At 37.8% G+C, this 24,952-nt stretch overlaps 1 protein-coding gene and 1 long non-coding RNA gene across 2 annotated transcripts in view; both read left to right on the top strand.

Moving 5' to 3' along the window:
- LOC123590710 (NKG2-A/NKG2-B type II integral membrane protein-like) overlaps positions 1 to 24,952 on the top strand; it is a 45,491-nt gene that overhangs the window by 8,156 nt on the left and 12,383 nt on the right. The window lies entirely within an intron of this gene.
- Positions 24,028 to 24,400, top strand: LOC123590711. The gene is made up of 2 exons (XR_006708940.1): positions 24,028 to 24,094; positions 24,351 to 24,400. It is a non-coding gene; the product is annotated as an uncharacterized LOC123590711 (long non-coding RNA).

The following is a 24,952-nucleotide window of genomic DNA, read 5'->3' as shown; positions in this document are numbered from 1 at the left end:
TTGCTTATTTTTATGACCTTGTGACTTTTACCTTTGATGTTAATTACTGCTGATCAAGTGTCCACCGATGGCACCAGCACCCTTGCTCTTTGCAGCTTCTCCCAGTTGTAACATTTCAGTCTTCTTGATCGCTGAGCCAGGGGTGGGCAGGTGGGGAGACACTGAGCATCCTAGGCGAGAAGATGACGGATGTGCTTCTGCCTTGAATCTCCAGGATTTTTTCCAATGTACCTATCTCATAAGTTATTAACCTGTGATCTATTTTCTAAACTCTGAAATTGTCTTCACGGTCAGTTTGTCCTCTTCACTTAGTCCTACTAAGATAATTTTATACTTTCGTGTCCACTGTGTAACATCATATTATAATTTGAAAGTGTCTACAAAGGAAGAAAGGATGAACGTTCATGTGTTATTACAGAATTCAAGTGAGTATAAGAGCTTGTATTTGACTCCCAATAAATTTTATTTTCTCATAGTTTTTGTTGAATTTACTCTCTGCTACTACATGGGTTAGAGGCTCCCGGAGAAGAAATCATAGTTCATCTGTGCAGCCAAAAACCTTAACATTTTCTTCTGAAGTGTAAGTCTCCTGACAACTTTTTATTTTATGCCTCACAAGAATTGTTCTTAGAAAGAAAAACAGCAATGTGTGAACAATCAGATAAACACAGTAGTTGAAGTCTTTCCAGAGAAAAATGGTATGAGAAATATGGAGATTGAGATATATGAGTCAAAATGGATGGTTTATTCATTAAAATACTGTGGTACCTAGTAAGAGATATAAGCAACCTTATGGTAAGATTAATGAGATATAATTCTCTGTATTTCAGGTTGTCAGTATCTTCAGAGAGTGACAAGAATTGTCCATATTTCGATTTTCGTGCAAAAAAGCCTTATTTTGCACCATGCTCAGTAATAAGACCATATGTTTGTAAGCACCAGGCATTTTAGTTACCTCATTTGGGTATAATGTTATTTCACCATTTATAAAGAATCCATCTCTCATTATTTCAAACCCATATGATTATTTTCTTTGCATATTTTTAAGATAATATTTTTAGCGTAATTTTAGGCTCACAACAAAATTAAGAAGAAGCTCCTGAGACTTCCTGGATTGTCCCTGTCTGCACATGTGCATGGCCTCTCCCATTATCAACATTACTCACTAGAATGTTTCATTTCTTACCAAGGATGAATCCACATCAATGCATATATATCGCCGAAAGACCAAGAGTACTTGAGGCTTCATTCTTGGTGATATGGAACTGTTCTCAAATTTAACTATATTAGTGTAAAAAAAATATACTCGGTATATATTATTTATTCCTTATGCTTTGCTATTTAGTTGAATAAAATATATATTAATTACAAATCATAACATTAGTGTAAAATTCTCAATACAGTGAATAATCCCATTTATATTTCCAAATTTTCTGATTTGTTCTAGCCCTTTAAGGGCCTCAAAGGAGGATTGAACACTCCAGGGTGACAAGGGTATGAGTCAGAATTGAGTCAGGAGACAGAAACAAGGAAGGAAGTTGAGGTAAACAATTATTATCTACTTGCAAAGGAAAGTTTACTAAGAGGAAAGGCTATTAAGTTCAATAAATTTACAAAGAATATCTTAGAATTAAAGGAGGGATCACTGGGAAGCCAGGTCTGCTCTCTGAAGATGGGATTTAGATGTCATCGAGGACGATGTGGCTACACACAGCTTCATGGCAGACATGCTCACTGGATTGTTCTGGGGTAGGGCAGCTCCACACTCCTCGGGCTGAACTTGGTGAGGCTGGATCTCAGGCTGTGACTGGCAAACAGGAAGACTCCCTGTCAGAACATCAGGAGGAAAGACTGGAAGACAAGAAACTGATGGACTGCCTACAGAAAGTTGCTGGAGGACCAGTACACAGGACTTCTTGTAGGACTGCAACTGGAAACCAAGCCAAGGTAGCCAAAGGAGAGACAACACCATGAAGCCGGGAAGAAGAGCCCTTTCTGCTGCACTGGCTCTCCATTGTCTCTTACCGACAAAAGTCAACTTCATGTGAGAGGACCAGAGAGAAAATGGATAGGATCTTGCACCATTATTGACAACAGGGCAGTGAGGGTGGATTTGGAGCTGAGAGTACTAAATGAATGGCCCCTCGGGGTTATCATGGAACAACCACAGTGTTTCTGTATAAGAGCCATTCAGATTGGCCCACTTCCTCCGAGAATGGAACCAAAGTGTACTGTCTGAATCTGTCTTAGTGCAACACTATCAAAGATTAGATTTATTTCGAGGTAGAGATTGGTTTCTAATTGGATAATATCCAGTGTCCTGTGATACCTTTTCTTATATGTTGTTTTCCTCAACTGGGTTCATGTATTTTGAATGACCTTTAGTTTTTTTTTCAATTTTTTATGTACCCACTTCTGTCAGTCTTTACAGCCATGCTGAAAACACTTTGTTGTCTTTCTCTGTGTGACTTATTTCACCTAGCTTCCAATTTGACAATAAATTTCACATTAAAAAAATAAAAATAAATTAAAAAATAAAAACCACTTTGATGCAAAACATAAAGTGTTACATAAGAAAACCAAAAATTAAAAGCTACAGATATTTGTGTAGGTCAAATGGCTAGTTATTGCCAGATTTCAAGACAAACGTGAGTAATTAGAAAATGATTCACAGATATCCCTACCCTAATTCAATGATAAGAGGGAAAGAAATTAAACTCGCTTATTACTTGCAAAATAAATTCATATCTCATATGCATTTATATCTGTGAAGATAGACATATTCTTTGTATTCTCTCTACATATTCCCTACACTCTTCTAGAAAAATTATGTGAATATTCAAAAGGAATTGAATATAATTGTTTATGGTAGCTGTAACTAATTGCTAGAGTTGTGTTTCATACAACCCAAGGTTGCACTGACATTGAAAATTCAGCATCTAATTTTCATTCACCTGTTTGTGGTTCGGCTCTGTTAGGGTTGATCAATTCTGGGCCTTTATGGATTTGACTCCAGACTACATACAGATGCAGCTCAAGTCCTGGTATATGAGCTTGCATAGCAGAGATAGCAACTGGCAGAAATGTGTTTCTTAGTGCCTATTCTCTGAACTCATAAACTATCACATTCCCACACACGTTATATTGTGAAACAAGTCACGGGGGCAAATTTATCATTTGTTGCCTGTAGACTACACTCTTTTCACAGTGGTTAGAGGGAAGAAATGTAGATTCACTGAAAGTAACCTAATCTACCATTATAGCCATAGGAATTTTTTTTAATAATACTTCATGAGATAGATAAGTTTGTAAACGAAATTGTATGGAAATAGATTAAAAATTTAGTACTCTCTAAACTTCCCATTTGGTTTTTTTTGTCTTCTGTGCCAAATATCCTTGTAAATCAGTTTTATACAGTGACAGACATGATAGTATAGATGTTTTCAACATGGTCTTTGAGGAAATAAGTTATAAGCAGAAAATTATAAAGTGTAAGGACATTGGCATTGAAACTGGTCACTTCACATAATTTCTAAGTGCCCACTCCTAGCCCTGGGACTCAGTTACATAACTGCTCTGGTTGTTTTCTCTGCTGGAATGTATGATGGAAATAGTATCTTATTCATATTTACTTGAAGAGTGTTTGAACAGTACCTCTTGACACAAGTAATCACTAGATTTCAGTGGTTTTGGCTTAAGAAATTGATGTTTTTGCATCATCACCTATGACATGATGGTCTTAATTGTAGCAACTTCATAGGTCTGTTCTGAGGAATAAATAATAATAAATGATATAATGCCTACAGATCCTTAAAATAAAGCCCAAGCACATGGCATTCTTGCTGTCTGTGACCTCTTCATATTTTGCTTTTCCCAATGTCCAATAAAGGCCATTTTCCATAAAACCAAGCCCTATAACTGTCTTCTTCCTTTCACCCCGTGAAACAGCCAAGCATCAGAAATGCCGTCTGGCAACCATTTTGATCATATATCAAAGAAATTTGCATTTAAAAAAGGGGAGAAATTCAATACGCATCATGTGTGAACACTAGAGTAATTTTTTCTGTGTCTGTGTTTCGTGTTTTGAATTCAAGGTGCAATTACTGTGCCTTCCCTTAATGCTCAAGAAACCCAGTCTCCTCACAAAGTGTGTTATTAGGGCATCTGTATAGGCTGTGTCTTTTGGAATTGAAGAATACACAGGGGATTGTCGAGCTGTGACAAGATAGACTGTTTGAATTCTAGATTTGGATATCCTACAGGGTCCAGGGTGAAGAAGGGACTGAAATGCCCTATCCCTTCCAATGTTGGAATATCCCATCTACACATATGCGTCTGTTACCATAAAGAATGGAGAAAAGTGAGAGATGCTGCTAAATGCAATCTGATGTAGAACACCTACCATTTCTCCCCAAGTATATTTTACGTTTCTAAATACATACAAAAAACAGTGCAAAAATCATTACCTATACCCATAAGAAGGCATGTGTCACCACTGTCCTGTCTCTCTAGTGAGTGGGAGATTACAAATGCTGGTGGGATGCACCTGAGGCACAACTAATCAGCAATCCCATCACAGAGACATTGGTATCTTTATTCCAACAACTCAGGGTAACAAACCAGAATGAATATGCAATATATTAGAGATCCATTGATTTGATATCCTGCCACTTTGCTGAATTCATGTATCAGTTCTAGCAGTTTTTGGGTGGCATTTTTTGGATTTCTCAAAGGATCATTTCAGCTGAGAAGGGTGAAAGTCTAACTTCCTCTTTGCCTAGTTTGATGATTTTACTTCTTTTTGCTGTCTGCTGAAGCTAGGACTTCCAACACTATAGTGAATGACAGTGGTGACCGTGGACATCATTGTCGTCTCCCTGACCTTAGGGGAAGAGCTCTCAGTTTTTCCCACATTGACAACAATATTAGCTGTGGGTCTTTCAAATATGGCCTTTACAATTTTCAGGTATGTTCCTTCTATCCCTATATTTTTGAGGGCTTATATCAAGAATGGGAGCTGCATTTTGTGAAAGGTTTTTTTCTGCATCTATGGGAGGATCTTGCAGTTCTTATCCTTTCTTTTATTAATGTGATGTAAAATATTGATTGACTTGCAGTATTGAACTAGACCTGCATCCAGGAATCAATCCCAGCTGATCAGGGTGAACAATTCTTTTAATGTATTGCTGGATCCAATTTGCTAGTATTTCGCTGAGAGTTTTTGCATCCACGTTCACAAAGGAAATTGGTCGGGATTTCTTCATTTTAGAGGGGTCTTTGGTTTTGGCATCAAGGTAATGTTGGCCTTGTAGAATGAGTTTGGAAGCTTCCCTTCCATTTCTACTTTTTGGAACAGATTAAAAGAATAAGGGTTAACTCTTCTTTAATATTTTGCAGCCAGTCCTGGAATCTTGTTTGTGAGAAATTTTTGATTACTGAATCAATTTCTTTCCTGCTTATGGGTCTGTTCAAAATTTTCATTTCTTCCTGTTTCACTTTTGGTAGTTTAAATATTTCTAGGTGTTTGTCCATTTCTTCTAGGTTGTCCCATTTGTTTGCATATAATTGCTCATAATATTCTCTCATTATTGTTTGTATTTCTGTGGTGTTGGTGGTAATATCTCCTCTTCCAGTTGTGATTTTATTTGGGTTCTTTCCGTGTTTCTTTTTGACCAGTCTGGCTACGGGGTTATCAATTTTGTTAATCCTTCAAAGAACAATTTCCTGCTTTCCTTGATCTGTTCTTTTTTTTTAAGTCAATATCATGGATTTCTGCTCTAATCTTTTTTATTTCCCCTCTCCCACTGCTTTTGGAGTTTATTTGATGTACTTTATCCAGCCTTTTAGGTGTAACTTTAGGTTGTATATTTAAGACCTTTCTTCCTCCTTCAGGAAGGCCTGGGTTGTTATGTACTTCCTTCTTATAACCATTGCTGCATCGCAGAGGTTTTGGAATATCTTGTTTTCATTTTCATTGTCTTCCATGTACTTTTTAGTTTTCTCTTTAATTTTGTGTAACTCATCCATATTTTAGTAGGATGGTCTTTAATCTCCAAGTATGTATGGTCTTTTCAAAGTTTTTCTTATGATCAATTTCAAGTTTCCTAGTGTTGTGGTCTGAAAATATGCACAGTATGGTCTCATTGTTTTTGTACTTGTTGAGGGCTGACTTGTGACCCGGGCTGAGATGTATTCTGGAGAATGTTCCATGTGTACTCGAGAAGAATGTGTGTTCTGCTACTTTAGGATGAAATGTTCTGAATGTATCTGTTAAGCCCATCTGGTCCAGCATGTCATTCAAAGCCAGTGTTTCCTTGTTGATTTTCTGCTTACGTGATTTGTTTATCAGTGTAAGATGTGGGTGTTGAAGTCCCCTACTCTTATGGTATTATCGCCAATGAAATTTATGTTTGTAATTAATTGATTTATATATTCGGGTGCTCCCACATTATGGGAATATGCACTTATAATTGTTCGATCTTCTTGGTGGATAGACCCCTTAATAATGGTTTAATGCCCTTCAACTCTTGTTACAGTCTTTATTTTCAAATCTAGTTTGTCTGATGTAAGTCGGCTACTCCAGGCTTCTTTTGATGACCATTAATTAGCATGATAGATGGTTCTCCATCCCTTTATTTTATCTGTAGATGACTTTAGGTCTAAAATGAGTCTCTTGTAAGAAGCATATTCCTTGTTTTCTTATCCATTCTGATACCCTATGTCTTGTGATTCGAGCACTTAGTCCTTTTTATTTAGAGTGAGTCCTGAAAGATATTAATTTAGTACCATTGTGTTCCTTCTAGAGTTGATGGTGTTGGTGATGTTCTCTGGTCTTTTCTAGTCTTTGTTGCTTTTGGTCTTTTTTGTTTTGCTTTGTCTTTTCTCCACTCAAAGAGTCCCGCTTAAAATTTCATGCAGGGCTGATTTAGTTGTCATGAACTCTTATTTTTTGTGTCTCTGGGAAACTCTTTATCACTCCTTCTATTTTGAATGACAGTCCTGCTGGATAAAGAAGTATTGACTGCATATTTTTCTGATTCACCACATTAAATACATCCCATCAGTCCTTCTGGGTCTGCAGACTTTATGTGGATACGTCAGCTGCAAACTGGAATTGTCTTCGAGATAGGGTAAGGACTTTTTTCCCTTGCTGCTTTCACAATTCTTTCCTTGTCAGTGTATTACGTGAATTTTACTAAGATATGCTTTGGTGATGGTCAGTTTTTGTGGAATCTAATGGAAGGTCTCTGTGCTTCCTGGATTTTGACATCTGTGTCCTTCCCAAATTAGCAAAGTGTTCTGGTATTTTGCTCATCTAAACTTTCTGCCCCTTTCTCTCTCTCTTCATGTTTTGGGACTCTTCTGTTTTGGATGTTATTACTTTCTACTAAGTCACTGAGCTCTCCAAGTCTTGTATCCTGCTCATTGCCTTGGTTCTCTCTTTCTTCTGCTTCATGATCCTCCATAATTCTATCTTGTATGTCACTGATTCGCTTCACTGCCTTACGCAGCCTTGCCATCGTGGCATGCATTCATTTTGAATCACGGTTGTAGCATTTTTACTATCAGCCTGACTAGGATTTATTTCTATCTCTGCAGAAAGGATTCTCAAATGTCTTCTATGCTTTTTCAACCCCAGCTTGTATTCACATTATCGTGGTTCTTAATTCTAGTTCAGACATCTTACTTTTGTGTGTGTTGACTAAGTCTGTGGCTGCCATATCTTCCTGTTCTCTCTTTTGGGGTTAAGTCCTTTGTTTTGTCACTTTGAAGGAAGAAAAAAATTGAGAAAATAAAAAATTAAAATTAAAATTTGAAAAGAAAACAAAAAGCCAAAGAAGGAAGCTAGATCCTAGGTGTGTTTTGATCTGCGTGTTGAAAAAAATCTCGGTAGAATAGAGAAGAAAGGGAAAGGAAAGGAGAAAAAGTAAGAAAAAAATTTAGAAATTAAAAAAATATAAAATAAAGTAGAATAAAATAAAATGCAAAACGATATAAAATAGGAACTTAAAAAATAAAAAAAAAACAAATTAAAAATAGAACTATTTTTTTTCTGTATCCAAGAAAAGAAAAAAATAAAGGGGAAACAAATTTAAGCTATAACAGAAACAATGAAAATGAGTAAATAAGTGAATCAGCAAACAGAATGAAACCCGAATGAAGTGACATCCAGTGACCCTTAGAACTGAAAGGATGAAGCCTCCTCTATTTCATGCACTAAGCAGGTGGAGTGACTTGTGCTGGTTTTCTGGGGGGTGTGCTTGGAGGGCACAGTTGGGCAGGGCTTGGTGTAATGGCTCCATTCTCCACTAGGTGTCAGTGCTTAGGTTACGGTGGTGCATCAGGGTAGCACCCATGTGCATGTGTGGGAGAGGTGGAAATGGGTTCACCCAGTGTCTTAGTCTTTGGCACAGGGACTTTTCTCTCACTGCCCCACTAGCAAGCACCCCTCCTTGGCTGCAGACCTCTGCCCACTCTACACCTCTACCCTGTCCATGTCTAAGCTGTCCACCTTCCAGGTCAAATCTCTCTCCAGAGTTTTATCTCAGATATGGTTGTGTTTCAGAACCCCACGTTTCAGAGACCCCTTCCTTCGATCTGCACTGAGTCTCTGGAAGAGGGTGTTGCTGAGCAATGGCCAGGTGCCGGCTTGCCTCAGAAAATGTTCATGTGATTGCACAGCGGCAGAGGTTCAAAGATTACGGGAAATCATAACACACAGCTAGCTCCAGGTTTTTGTTGCACTCTGGCATCTTTGTCCCATTACTAGCAAATGTAGGTCTTCTCTGAGGTCCACTGGGACCTTTGCCCACTGTGAAGCTATATGGCCACTACCAACTACACTCCAAGCAGGGGAACAGCTTCTCTCTCTACAGCACATAGACCATTCAGACAGCACTGCCTGCTCCTAGGGATTCGCCCCACTTCCTCACCAGAGCACCACCAGGCTCTGAGCTCTGAAACGGCAGACTCCGCTCTACTGTTTATAGAAACCTGGCAGTACTGACTACCTCTCCTTTCCCCCTGTCAGTGGCTTTGGGGGACAGATTTCTTGTTCAGTCCCCTACGAGTATTGTCACTCTTTCTGTCTCTTTTTTCCAGCTACTTTCAGGGGGGAGTGCTTTTCTTGCAGGATCCCAATGCACCACATTCTCCCCCTTTCTTTCTGTCTGTCTTCTCTCCATGAAAATGGCTCCCTACTCTGTTCATCTTTTCTCCCCTCAGTTCACCTCTCTGGCCTGCATAACCGCCGATTCTGTGTCTCAGGTTATGCAGATTGTTGCATTAAGATCAATTTCCTAGGTGTTCTAAAAGGTCTGGTGCTTCTCTAGCTGCATTTCATGGATGAGACAAACTCAGAGTCTCCATACCATCCAACACCTTAACCCCTTCCCACCCATGAAGTAACTTTTAAAAGGTGATACTTTGTAAGTTTGAGAGCCAGGAGTAATGACAGAGTTGATGGACTGCAGACCTCATTGACTGAAGTATGAAATTACATTTATGTGATTCGGTACCATTCCTCTAGAACTAAAGCTACTCTCACTGCCTTTGATATCATAGATCTTTCTAGAAGTTTGCACCAAGTGTGTTCTTCCATAAATGACCTAGGCTTTTATTTATCATTTTATACTTTCATTTTTTTGCCATGAAATCAACATCCTTTTTCAGATGTTAAATAAGTGCTTTTTAAAAATACGGGTTTTGTTCTTGTTGTTGTTGTTGTTTTGTTTGTTTGTTTTCACCATTGTTCATGCTTTGGATAAGTTAATGTGTCACATTATGTTTTGCAACATATAAAGTAGTCCTTTTACAATTCAACAAATCTCAGAATTCCACAATTTTCAACATAAAATATCACTTGATAGCATTATATTACCCTTTAGTAAAGAAAATTAAATCCCTAAAGAAAAGTCACTTGTTACAGGAAATTCCTATATGTGCTAAACTAGTATTTCCTAGTCTTACAGCACTCTAATTTTAACCAATAATGGATTTTCAATCGTCACAAAAATTGATGCAACAGTATTTCTCTAACACAGCCTTTAATTTTAATCTGGCTATTCTAATAGCGTCGCAAGGTGTCCCTGGAATCTGACCTTACAGTAATGAGGTCACTATTAGTCTTGAATTCTTTTCTTCTTCACTTATGTATTGTTTACACTTTCCCAACCATCACTACAGTGTCAAACATTGTGTCACTGTAAAACCCTGTTATTCTGTCACGAAATACTTATTTAAGCTCTAAGGGAAGTGGAGCGAGATTTTACATTGTTCCACTTCAAATGAGCAGTATCCCTCACCCTGCACCCCACCCGGTGTCACTGTACTAGCAATGTCATCAGCACGTGACACACACTCTTGATCAAGACCTTCAGGGCAGTTCCATTCAGCACTGTGCCTGACACTACTCAGCTGCAGAGAGGAACAACCCAAGACTAACCTGGGCAGAACTCAGTCAAGTTAAGGAGTCACAAAGACGGCGAGGAAACCTGAGAGCTTTAATACATCCATTTCAGTAACTGAGCAGGAAATGGCCCATGCGGAATTCAGTCTTCAAGTTGCTTCTCAGGAGCTTCAAGGGACTGACAAGAACTACCACTGCAAAGGTAAAACATTAAATGCAGACAGGTATATCTGTTCCGGGATGTGAATTTGGGGTGCAGGATTGTAGGGAATGAGTAGGAAATGATCTCACGTAGTTTTCATTTGTGAGGATCAAAACTGGAAGTCGGAATATGTTAGTGTCCTTGAAGTCTGGGGACTCACTTTGTTCCGGTGTTACAATCCATAGTGTTTGCCAACCTGTTATGGAGTAGTATGTTGACTGCCAATGCAGTGGTATATTCTAAGAGAAGATTACAATGGTAGATATGGGTTTGGGGTCCAAGGGTTTACATTTGATTCCCTGCAGGTTGTTGCTTGTCTTGTTTGTAAATTTCCTAAATGATTATTTCCATGCATCTTTTGTCAGTGTTTTCATTTCTCTTGTGTCCAGGGAGGTACATTGCTGAGGTTCTGGGAATCATCTGCCTTGTCTTGATGTCCACTGTGGTAAAAATAAACGTTATTCCCTGTAAGTCAGTGCTTGAATGACTGATAGGGAGTTTTTCACGTTAATATCATCAGTCCTTTGAAATATTATATAACATATGGAATTGTATTATCCAATTTTAATGGACGCATGCTCTAAATGTGGAATAGTTATTCTGAATTTATCTAAAGTAAAAATACCACATGATGTTTAAGGGAGTATTAAACACTTTTCAGAATTTTTGTAACTTAAAGGCAAGTTATTTGAGAGACTTTATTGATAGGTAGAAATGAATTCTTGAGATTGGTTAAACCAAATACTGTAAGAGATGGTGAAGTTGGGTTCATTGAGCTTTTGAATTATGTTCCCCCCTCATGTTCATTACTTTATTAATTTTTTACTGGTAAAATCAATTTTATTGCAGCGTTTTCCAATTCTAAATAATATACCAAATTTCAAACTAAGAAACTCAACTTATTGTGATCACTTAATTTAATGTTATGTTTCTTGAAGATTACTTTAATGTTGAAGCTACTGAAGGACCAGAGCAGAACAAAACGTCCCTGGAAACAAAGATCCAGAAAGGTACAACATCCCTCGCAAAATTCTGTTATTCGTTTAGTGTCTATTCTAGCTCTATCTCCAAGTAGGCAAAGATGATAACAGATTCTTTTGGAAAAAGTGAATTAGAAAATCGCTTAATGAACTTTCAGAATTAAGGATTCTAGGAGAGTATAACTTCTTAGGCAACAATGTGAAGAAATACTCATTTAAATCACCGCACCCGTTGTTAACAATTGCCTCACATGTTCTCCTCTATAACATGATAAAAGATAAATCATTCCATAAAGATGGTTGTGTTCAGTGATTCTCAGGACATGTAGAGTTGGACATTGTTGTGGTTCCTTTATATGGGCATATAAATTAGGGGATGAAAGCCTGACTCTTCTCTCAGTGTGTGTGTGTGTGTGTGTGTGTTTTGCTTTAATTTTACCAGCTTGTGAGGGTTATGTACACATATGTGTATCCATATACAGTACGTAAATTTTCATTTTGTAATAGTCAAAGCTTTTTGGATAATATCTCATAATCTCTCTCCAGCGTGTCTCTCTTGTCATTGTCTGAAAGAGTGGTTTACGTATTCCAACAATTGCTATTACATTAGCACTGAGGGAAAATTGTGGAATGAGAGTTTGATGTCCTGTGCTTCTAAGAACTCTAACCTGCTCTACTATGATGATGAAGAGGACAAGGTAAGTTTTCAGATGTTTCCAGATTCTATTAAAAGCTTGTGTGTGACTATTATGCTTGTAGAGTTCATCCATAGTGACATATGTATTTGTAGTTTATTTATTTTAAAGTCTTTAATATTCCACATGCTGACTGTATGACACATTATTTATATTCTTATACCTTGAATGTACATTTTATAATTTCCAGTTCTTACTTTTCATAGAACCCTGTGTCTCTAGAAATGCTCTTTTTCCTGAAACAAACTTTACATTTAATTTGACAACATATCAAGGAAATCAGGCATTTGTGCAAATTGATTACAAAATATGTAGAATTACACAAATACTAATCACATCATGGGACAGAAGTTTACAGCCTTTACCAGGCCTGCCTATTTTCATATTATGAGATATTTCTGCCTATTTGGGGGCTTTATATCAATGGAATCATTCAGTGTGCATTTTTACATGTGTCTCCTTTCTCTGTCAGAGGGTATTTGTAATCCATGTATATTCACACATTTGTCTATAGTTTGTGAAATTTCACCACCCTCTTATATGAATATGACATTTTCAAAACCATTCTCAGTAATTTAGTTCCTTTTTATTATGTGGGTATTATGAATAATTGTGTTATGAAAAGTCTTTCCTATATCTTCCTCTACATATCATATTTATAATCCTTTATTATATATAACTACATCTTACCGAGCATATTTATGTTATATAAATGTTATGGTTTTCATATTAAAATAATAACCTATAAATACACCATAATTATATTTATGTGTAATTGTAATACACTTCCCTGTAAGCATTAGTCTGAAATTGCACAGTCATTGACATGTGGAAATTTCAATATATTAAATTTTCCCTACATGTTTTATTGTATATGTAAATATCCATTGTGCCAACTAGTCTTTTGATCCAAATCTCAGTAGTCGCAGTAAAATTAATTAATAATATATGATGGTTATACACAGTACCATTTTTCTGGGTTGTAAATCTTAAGGCTATTCTCCTTTGTGAGAAAGAGAAGTACTGGGCTGTGTCTCTTGCCCGTTTCTCCAGAATGGTGCCTTTTTTTCACCTCTTAAAAGCCTTTTTCATATTTTAGATACGAGCTCTTTCTCGAGTTTTTAAGATGAAAATATTTGTGACATGCATTTTTACTCTCATAATGGAGTCTTTAATGATCAGGATTGTATTTATTTATTTTTTGATATAATTTATTGTCAAGTTGGCTAACATACATTGTATGAGTGTGCCCTTGGTTTTGGGCATAGATTCCCGTGATTGATTGCTTACATACAACCCCCCAGTGCTCATCCCAGCAAGTGCCTTCCTCAATGCCCATCACCCATTTTCCTCTCTCCCCCACCCCGCTACCCACCCCTACTATGTTCTCTGGATTTAAGAGTCTCTTGTGGGTTGCCTCCCTCCCTCCCTGTTTGTAACTATTTTTTCCCCCTTCCCTTCCACCTTGGTCTTCTATTAAGTTTCTCAACATCCAAGTATGAGTGGAAACATATGATTTCTGTCCTTCCCTGACTATTTCACTCAGCATAATACCTTAACCCGCATGGTTTCTTTGTCTGGTCAATCTTCTTTTCTTTTCTTTTTCCCCACCTGTTCTTTCCAGAACAGGAATCTTGTCTGTGGTGGTTTTATTTTGAATGCTCCTAAAGTTAATAGTGTTCAGCATCATTTCCTGTACTCAATTGCCATCTATACATGGTGTTTGGTGAAGTATCTCCTGAAAACATTTGCTAATAATTTTACTTTTTTTCATTGTATTTTGAGCATTTTTTATGTACCCTGGTGGCAAGTCTTTTATTAGATGTTTCCTTTGTAAAGGTTTCTTCATAAGTTTATGACTTTCTTATCTCTTCAAAGAGCAGATATTATCTTGATGAACTACATTTCATCAATTCTTCTTTTCTGGATTATGCTTTTGACATTCTGTCTAAAAAATCTCTCACCAACTGTAGGTCATGCGTTTTTTTATAAAACATGTGAACTTTTTTTATGTGTGATCAATTGTGAGCACTTTAATGTAGTATAAAGCATATAATCATTAATCATATTTGATAGTCATTGTTTCCAGAACATTTGTTGGAAAGACTCTACTTTCTCCACTGAATGACTTTGCATTTTTGTGGAGTTGTGCATTTCATATTGTGTGGGTACAAATGTTGCCCTTTCTCATCTGTTTAATTAATGTCCTTATGTATTTTTATGTCTGTTTTGTACTTTAAAAATCGTCCTTTTTATTTAAAATGTTTCTTAACTTATTCTGAGAGAGTGAGACTGCCAGCAGAGGGAGGGGCAGAGAGAGAGGGAGAGGCAGAGAATCCCAAGCAGGGTCCATGGTGTCAGCACAGAGCCTGACCTGGGGCTCCATCTCAGGAACCATGAGCAGTAATCAAGAGTCAGAGGCACAAATGACTGATCTACCCTGGTGCCCACAAAATTGTCCTTTTTTAAACTGTGAATTTATTCAAGTTCATTTTCAGAGTTGTGCTACCTATTCACGATCGTTGCATGGATGTTTCCTATTCATTTCTATCTTTCTAAAGGTTTTATTTAATGTTTATTATTTATTTATTTATTTTGTGTGAGAGAGAAAGTGCATGGGACAGGGACAGAGAGAGAGAGAGAGAGAGAGATATGGAGATAGAAAAACTTCCAAGCAGGTTCCTCCCTGTCAGTGCAGAATCCAATGCGGAGCTCAAACTCACAAACCCTGACATCATGACCTGAGCCCAAATCAAGAGTTGGACACTCAACCAATGAACCGCCCAGGCACCCCTTTAGAAAGGTTTTTTAAACATAAGAAGAAATGTTAGTTTTATCATTTACCTTCTGTATCACGGAAATCACATCGATTGATCTTCTTTGCTAATGTGATAAATGAAGATTCTTTATGGCATTTCAAATGTAAATACAACATGGCACTACTTCAATAAATCTACTTATCATTGGCCTGCTATGTAATTTCCTTCTTTTTTGAGTATTCTCATCAAAATGTATATGACACATATTTTATTAGTCTCCTTTTCTGACCCTACAATGATTTCTTTTTGCTTTTTAAACTGGCATTACATTTTTCTTTATTCATAAACATCTAAATACTTTCTAACTGAGTGTGAAAAGTTTTCTGAATTACAGACAAATTGTATTCGAAATTTTATTTTTTTTATTTTTTTTAACGTTTATTTATTATTGAGACAGAGAGAGACAGAGCATGAACGGGGGAGGGGCAGAGAGGGAGACACAGAATCCTAAACAGGCTCCATGCTCTGAGCTGTCAGCACAGAGCCCAATGTGGGGCTCGAACTCACACATCGCGAGATCGCGACCTGAGCTGAAGTCGGACGCTTAACCGACTGAGCCACCCAGTCGCCCCTTGTATTAGAAATTTTAAGACACTCTGATATTTTTTTCTAGTTCTTTGTATAGGTAGGATTGTATTTGGTAGGATTTGGTAGGATTCTATTTGGTAGGATTTTTTCCCAATGTTCCGTCTTGTTTTAAATATTTTCGCATCTCTCCATATATCATCCTCTGATACTTTTACTGTGGGACAAGGCACATATAGATGGGTCACATGGTACACGTGCCAACAGGTGGCCGAGTTTTCAGTGTCACCACTGCATGGAATGAGAAAATGAATATTACCAACACTGCGAAATGCCCCTATCAATTTCTTGTCTGCCTTTTAAAAACACTTTATAGAAATAGAATCATAGAGTATGCATATTTTGTTTTTAGCATTTTCAGGCGAAGCCAAACGTGTGTGGTTCATCCATATGTAGCTGCATGAAGTTGTCAGTGGTCCACATCTCCGCTGTTCTGTTGTCGGATTGTCCTACGTTGCATTCGCCCATTCTATTGCGGATGCTCTTGGATATTTGGGTGTTGGTCATTAGGGGCTGCTTTGAGTTATTCTACTATACATCCTTCACAATCAGCTTTAGCGAAATGTATGTGTGTCATTTCTTCCTTCTGTAACCTTAACTGGCTCCTCTCTTATTGCTGCTTGAGAGGGAAGCAATTGAGATCGTGCATTGATAAAATTCTTCCTTTGTGTGTGATTGACAAAGGTACCCATTGTCTGTAAACACTACTTTAGCTTCATCCTAAAAGTTTTGATGTATTTTCAGTTTATTATCATCCAGTACAAGGTAATTTCTCTCATCCAGTACGGATACTTTCCAAGATTTCATCTTTGAACTGTACATGTTTCAGAAGTCTCTCGCTTTCCACATGTTAGGAAATTACCCAGATGTCTTTCCATTGTTTCTTCTCATTAGTTTCCTTGTCTTCAGAGGAAATACTTTGAATATTTCCATGCTTCCATCCTTAAACTTTTTGATCCCTATGGATGACCTAGAACACTTTCTATATATGTCCGTTATGTGAAGCTGGTTCCACTATTTTGACAGTCTTCCATAGTCCTCCTGCTTTTGTGACAAGCTGGTCTTACTTACTGAAGGAAGAGATTTCAGTCTTCAGCTATACTCATTGAATTGTTTACTTACCCTTCTAATTCTGTCAGTTTCTATTTCCTGTGTTTAAGGGTTCTGTTCTTAAGTAAATAATATACGTTTATAATTGTTTGATCTTCCTCTTATATTGACAGTCTTAACATTTGGAAATGTTTCTTGTACTTTCTATTAATATTTCTTGTTTTAATAGCTGCTTTGATATTCGAACAGTCATTTCTGCTCACATCTTTGCTTACTGGTAGTAGGGTCTACTTTTTGTTATCCCTTTATTTTCACCTCTTTGTGTCTTTGAATCTACAGTGTGTCTGTTACAGACAGCGTATAGGTGGGTATTAGTCTTTTATTCAGGATGACACTTTCTATCTTATAATTGGAATATTTATTTAATTCACATGAGTATAATTACTGGGAAATTTGGATTTAGGTATCCCATTTGCTATTTATTCTATACTTATGTCTTGTTTTCCTCTTCCAGAGGATTGTAGCAAGTACAGAGGCCCTGGATGACAAGGTTCATTGGTGACTGAGGCCATGGGCAGTGTGTGGTAGTAGCATATGCTGGGGAAGGGGAGTCCAAGTTTCCACTCTTTCCCAAGTGGCAGTAACATGGTCCAGTGGTGGCTTGTGAAAGCCATGTGTCAGGACCCAGGGATCTGGACACAGACCTGTAGATTCTTGGTATCCAATGACAGCTAAGGGTTAGTGTGGAAGTTGAAAGTGTGTCGGGGTTTGTAGCGGTATAGCAGCAGCAATGAGGACTCAGAGCCCTACAGCTGGACCGGAGAGAAGAGACTCAAGGCAGTGGTGACTTGGCCTACCAATGAAGGGTCAGAGCCTTGAGGTACCATAGGTGGAGAAAAGTCTTCAGGTGTTAGCCATGGCAGTTCAGAGTCTAGGCCTGGGAAGTTTTGGGGTTCCAAATAGCAAGAGCATCCTTTGCAATGAAGACACAGGATCATTAAATGGAACATGGTGAGTGGGGTTCAAGGCAGCAAATATCTGTACCCATAGTGGCAGTTAATGCATACCTTAGGATCTGGGGTCAGGTCTCAGGAAACAGCCCCAGTAATGTGACACAATGCCCTAACCTGGGACCAAGAGTGGGCAAAAACCAGACGCAGTTCTAGTCTTGTATACACGACGTGCTATGGCCACCAATCCCTAAGAGCAGAATTGGAGCCCTTGAAGGCAAGTCTCATCATAGCAACACCTCCAGCCTCTGGGAGGAGGTGTAGAGGGCACACTCTGGGCTGCTCCAACAACTGGGATTAGAATGGATGGGCCCCTTCTGTTGCAAAAGCTGCAGACATCCCCATAGTTGAAGCTTAGTGGGTTCTCCTGCTCCCCTTCTTTCCATGAGGTGACTCTCCATGAGGGGATTCCTCCAGGTACCAAGTGGCTCTCAGCTGCAGGGTTGGGTGATGCAGGCCAAATGATTCCTTTGCTTTCCATGGGACCATCCTGGATTTTTGATCGGCACCAGATTTTTGGTGTTTCTTTGTTGTCTAGAGCTTTCCCTGAGCCGTTTTTAGTTTGAAGTTGTTTAGTTACTGTTCTGACTGATTTTGTGGGCAGATGAGCATTATGACCTCCTAGTCTCCATCTTGCTCATGGCACTCTTTACACATATACAATTAACTGATTGTCATCTACGCCCCATGAATCCTGACTAATTTCCGATAAAATATATTAAATTAGCACTAACAAGCTCCTTTCCACCACCTATTATAGGTATGCCTCAACTTTCCAAAAATTTGGATTACCTCACTTTGCTTCTCTGAAAGCCCTACACTAATACCAGTTTTTGCTGAACAACAGAAATCTGAAGGGGATTTTTGTGTTTAGGACAAAAGGCGAAAAGTGAAAATTGTGTTCAGGGCTAGTTTTACTGTTTAGTATCAGCTCACACCCCAAGCAGCAAGATTCGTCCTGTCAAGTTCATTTCTCAGAAACTGTATACTCTGTATATCAGTATCAGGCATAGGTTGGAACTGTATTTTTGAGTGTCTGTGCTTCATCTCAATTTATTTTTTGTATCCACTCCCAAGGCGTGTCTTGAGGTGTCAGAAAAGCCTAAGGAGGTTATATGTGTTATGGGTTTTTTGGGGTGGTTGTTTTTTATATCAGGAAATGCTCAATGATTTTTCCATGTAAATCAATGTTATTTGCTCTTTCACTTTACACCATTTAAGCTTCGGAAAGCTTTCCTAGGAACAATCTGCTGTCAGAGAGAACGGGAAATCCATCCTTCTACCCACGTTGTAAGGAAGCCAGCTAGCCCTCTATTACTGAACACTAGTTACTCGTCAACGTACCTTCTCTGCTTTCATGATGTCACATTAGAGACCTGAAATGAAGCATTCGTGGTGACTTTGCAACACAAATATTCGTAACTGCTAAAAAATATAAGGCATATGGTATTCATCCGACCATACGTTGTTATAAGAATGGCCTTGAAAATCTTCTTTCTCAACATAATTCAGAGAGAAAAATACACAGGTTTTGAAGTTTACTGACACATCTATCGTTTCTGCTGATCTCTATTCCTCCTTGTGGGTATGCATTACCATCTACATCAGTTACTTTTAGCTTGAAGAACATTTCTGAAAGGCAGGTGTACTAAGAAAAATGGTTAAGTTTTGTGTTCGATGTGGGGTCTTTATGCATCTTTTCTTTCTGAAAGACAGCACTGCTGAATTATAATTCTTGTTTGACAGGTCTTTTAGCTTTGTTTTCTTTTGTTTTGGGTTTTTATGTGTGTGTGCGGGGAGTTGGTTTTGTTGTTGTTGATGTTGTTTTGTTTTTTAAAGTATTTTCCTGGTGAAACTTATCTATTAATCATATTGTTATTTTCCTAAATATAATGAGTTGTTTTTCTCTTTCTCTTGCTATGATCACCTATTTTTGTTGGCTTCCCTTTCATGTTATTCTTAAGCTGTTGCAAAAAAACCAAAACACAACAAAACAACATTACCACATTACCCATGTTGAAAAAATAGACTACTTTGTTAGAGAAGTTTCAGTTTCATAGCAAAACTCAGACATAGCACAGAGGTTTTCTGTATTCCCCTACTGTCTGTGTGTCAAGGCACAAGCAGTTCGTAGACTCTCGCATTTTCAAAATCCCTCCGTGGGTGGTTCACTTGCTACAACTGATAAACCTGTACTGACACCTCTTTATCACCCAAAGTCCATCGTTTACTTTCAGGTACTCTTGATGTTGTGCATTTTAAAAGTTTGCAAAAGGGGCGCCTGGGTGGCGCAGTCGGTTAAGCGTCCGACTTCAGCCAGGTCACGATCTCGCGGTCCGTGAGTTAGAGCCCCGCGTCAGGCTCTGGGCTGATGGCTCGGAGCCTGGAGCCTGTTTCCGATTCTGTGTCTCCCTCTCTCTCTGCCCCTCCCCTGTTCATGCTCTGTCTCTCTCTGTCCCAAAAATAAATAAACGAAAAAAAAAAAATTTAAAAAAAAAAAAAAAAAAAAAGTTTGCAAAAATATATAACGACACGTATGGAGTTATACAGAATAGTTTCCTGTCCTTCAAAATGCTCTGTGCACCACTTATCCATCCTTCCTTCCCCCTAAACCCTGTCAACCACTGATCTCTTTACTGTCTCCATAATTTTGTTTTTTCCAGATGGTCATATAGTGGGAATCATACAGTCTCACATCTTACATTGCATTTCGCTAGATCATGCATCTTAACCAATGTAAGCACACATGTCAGGAGTGTTAACTATCACATTGTTGCCCAAAAGACATCTAAAAATTTCACCTTGTAAAACTGGAACTCAACTCCCTGAACAATAATTCCCGTTTTCCTCTTTCCCCTCAACCCTGAGCAATCACTCTTCTACTTGCTCTGTCTATCACTTTTACTACTTTGGATACTTCATATAAGTGGAATCATACAGTTTTATTTTTTACTTCGTATGTATGACTGGCTTATTTCACTTAGCATAATGTCCTGGAGTTTCATCCATACTGTAGTAGGTGATAGGATTTCCTTCCTTTTTACAGCTGAATAATATTACAGTGTTATGTGTATACCACGCTTTCTTTCTCCATTCATCCCTTAGTGGACATTTGGGTGGCTTCTACCTCGTGGCTCTAAAGAATAATGCTGCAGGGAACATGGGTATATGTATATCTTTGAGATCTTGCTTTCAATCCTTTTAGATAGTTTCCTACACGTGAGATTGCTGATTCATGTGGTAATTGTATTTTTCATTTCTTGAAGAAGCTCCATACACGTCTTCATAGGGGCTGACCAATTTACATTCCCAACAACTGTGTGTGAGTCTCCTCCTTTTCGACCTCCTCACTGACACATTTTTAAGAAACGTTTATTTATTTATTTTGAGAGAGAGATAGAGAGAGCAAGCAGGGGAGGTGCCGAAGGAGGGAGAGAGAGAGCATCTGAAACCAGATCCACGCCATCAACAAAAGCCCGATGCAGGGCTAAACCCACAAACTGTGAGATCATGACCTCAACCAAAACCAAGATTCGGACTTTACCAACTGAGCCACCCAGGTGCCTCGACACATTTGTGTGTGTGTGTGTGTGTGTGTGTGTGTGTGTGTGTGTGTGTGTGCATGTTGCATCCATCACAATGAGTGTAAGGTGATAACTCATCGTGAATTTGATTTGCATTTCTCTACTCATTAGGTATATTGAGCATCTTTTCATATGATTTTTACCATTTGTAGATATTCTTTGGAACTTTGTGTATTTCATTTCTTTACCCATTTTTTAATTGTGTTTCTGGTGTTTGCTGTAGTCATTACTGACTTGTAGATTCCTTATGTATTTTAGATATGATTCCCTTGTTTGATATATGATTTGCAAGTGTTTTTTTTCCACTCTGTATTTTCATTGCTGATCATGCCGTTTAATGCACAGAAATGTTTCAGGTTGATATTGCCCACTTATCTACAATGGACTTTTCCTCTTGGCTCTGTGGCTTTGGTGGCATAGCCAAGAAATCATTGCCAAATACAATGCTGTTTAATATCCCCCCTTCTTTCTTTGAGGAACTTTATAGTTTTACATCTTACATTGATGTCTTTAGTTCATTTGGAGTTAATTTTAGTATACAGTGTAAATGTAAACATCCAACTTCATTCTTCTGCATGTGGGTAGTCAGTTTCCAAACACCCTTTGAAAAGGTCCATTGTTTCCCTATTGAATCATTCTGGCCTCCTTATCAAACCTGATTAGACCGATTATACGTGGGTTTGTATCTGGTTATTTTTAAGGGATTGTTTCCATGGGGGATTTAAGATCTGTGTCTTTCTTTTCCTTCATCTTGCTGCTTGTATCCTGTTGCAGTCGAACTATTGTGCAGGGCAGGGGTATGGATTCTGTGGTAGATAATGTGGCGTAAGGCTGATGGAGGTGGAAGACGTGTCACCCATCCCTGATTTTCACATTGACTTGAGTCACTTCTCAATCCGCTCTCTTCCCTCAAGAGTATTTCTTTGTATTTGCCACTGTTGTTGGTCTTTTCATTAGGATGTCATGAGACGTGGATTTGTACGTGCTCATTCTGTTAGCAGTTTGCTATGTCTCCGGTGTCTAAAATATTTTAAATGATGTTAGTAAGCTGTTCATTCATCGTGCCTTAAGAGTGTTGTCCTATTTTATTTTCTACCTCTGTTGTACTTCTCATATTCTACTTAGACCTAAGTTGGCTTTCTGGATACTGTTTTGAAAGTCTCTGAATTCTGTAAATTCGTATATAAAATTCTCATTTTTCTGTCTCATCCTAAGATATGAATAGATTTTGTTACTCCTCCAATTTCATCAGTTCTTTTGTACCGCATCCCAAATTTTCTGCAGAGAAAATTTAGTGAATTTTCCATTTCAGGTATGTATTTGTTCACTCAGATTCTCTGTGGTTTCTTCATATACTTTTATTTGTCTATCGATATTTCCTACTTGCTAAATTACTGCCACCACATGCTCCTGTAATTATTTCAACTAAGTTTTCTGTATAGTTTACATATCTTTATACGTAGGACTTTTCAATGGTTTTTTGGTAATATGTGCAACAATTACCCCATTAGAAGGTCTATTGACATATGCTTTCCTTTTGTTGGAAGATATTTTCCAATTTCTCTTCACATTTTTTGACTTTTTATGGAGACATTTTTAAAAATACAGTTTATTAAATATGCATTCTCTTACATTTCTCCTAGATTTACTCTGTTTTTTTGTTGTAAAAACTTTATGGCAGCATCTTCTCCACTGAAGTCTGTTTGCTGACAGTTTTCTTCAATTTTTCCATGTTCTTATTGCTTACGTTTATGACCTTGTGACTTTGAAACCTTGATGTTAATTACTAGCTTTTTTTTGTTTTTGTTGGTTTTTTTTTTTTTTTGTTTTTGTTTTAAGAAAGGATGTGTTCAAACACTGCAGGTCACTACGGCTTCCGCGTTCTGCAGTGTGACCTCAGTGCCTGTGTGTGAATGCGGGAGGGGACTGTTCAGACCTTTACTCTCAGTTCCCAAGTGTCCTTGTGCTCTTACTTTCTCCTGGGTTCCTCTTGGTCTCCTCTCCATGTGTGTCTATTTATTCCATAAGCTAAGAGTGTTAGAGAGCCAATGTCAACTCTTCCGATTCTTTCTCACATCCAGTATCTTTCCATTATATTTATGGGGGTCACAGTGCTTGACACAAACACCTCAACCTCTGACCAGCACAAGTATGGGTTTTCTTTGTCATTACTGAGAGATATCAGCACTTGGAGCTGAAATTCAATGGGTACCCGTCCCCATCCCCAGCGCTGATCAGGTCTCCCCCTGTGGCGCCAGCACCCTTGCTCTTTGCAGTTTCTCCCAGTTGTAACAGCTTCAGTCTTCTTATCACTGAGCCAGGGGTGGGTAGGTGGGGAGGCACGGGACCATCCTAGGAAAGAAGATGACAAATGTGCTTCTGACTTGAATCTCCAGGATTTTTTCCAATGTACATATTTCATAAGTTATTAACCGGTGATCCATTTTCTAAACTCTGAAATTGTTTCACAGTCAGTTTGTCCTCTTCACTTAGTCCTACTAAGTTAATTTTATACTTTCGTGTCCACTGTGTGACATTATATTATAATTTGAAAGTGTCTACAAAGGAAGAAAGGATGAACTTTTATGTGTTATTACAAAATTCAAATGAGTATAAGAGCTTGTATTTGACTCCCAATAAATTTTATTTTCTCATAGTTTTTGTTGAATTTACTCCATGCTAGTACATGGATTGGAGGCTCCCAGAGAAGCCATCATAGTTCATCTGTGCAGCCAAAAGCCTTAACATTTCCTTCCGAAGTGTAAGTCCCATGACTACTTTTTATTTTATGCCTCACAAGAAGTGTTCTTAGAAACCAAAAGAGCAATGTGTGAACAATCGGATAAACACAGTAGTTGAAGGTTTTCCAGAGAAAAATGGTATGGGAAATCTTGAGATGGAGATATATAAGTATGAGTCAAAATGGATGGTTTATTCCTCAAAATACTGTGGTACATAGTAAGAGATATAAGCAATCTTATGGTAAGATTAATGAGATATAATTCTCTGTATTTCAGGTTGTCGGTATCTTCAGAGATTGACAAGAATTGTCAATATATCGATTTTCGTACAAAAAAAATTTATTTTGCACCGTGCTCATTAAGAAGACGATATGTTTGTAAGCACCAGGCATTTTAGTTACCTCATTTTGGTATAATGCTGTTTCACCATTGATAAGGAATCCATCATTCCTTACTTCAATAGCCATACAATTGTTTTCGTTGCACATTTTGAAGATAATGTTTTTAGTGTAATTTAGATTCACAACAAAACTAAGAGGAAGTTCCAGAGAATCCTCTATTTCCCCTGTCTGCACACATGCATGGGGTCTTCCATTATCGCCATCATTCACTAGAACGTTTCATTTTTTATCAAGGATGAATCCGTATCAATGCATATATATCACCCAAAGTCCAACGTGTACCTGAGGCTTCATTCTTTGTGGTATAGAACTGTTTCTCAAATTTAATTATATTAATGTAAAAAATATATACTGAGGTATATATTATTTGTTTCTTAAGCTTTTGCTATTTAGTAACATTAAATGTGTGTGTATATATATATATATATATATATTACAAATCATAATATTATTGTAAAAATTCTCAACAAAGTGAAT

This window comes from Leopardus geoffroyi, chromosome B4 (genome assembly GCF_018350155.1).
Source record: "Leopardus geoffroyi isolate Oge1 chromosome B4, O.geoffroyi_Oge1_pat1.0, whole genome shotgun sequence".
NCBI lineage: Eukaryota > Metazoa > Chordata > Mammalia > Carnivora > Felidae > Leopardus > Leopardus geoffroyi.
Note: the sequence above shows the minus strand (reverse complement) of the source record. Positions and strands in the feature narration are given on the sequence as shown.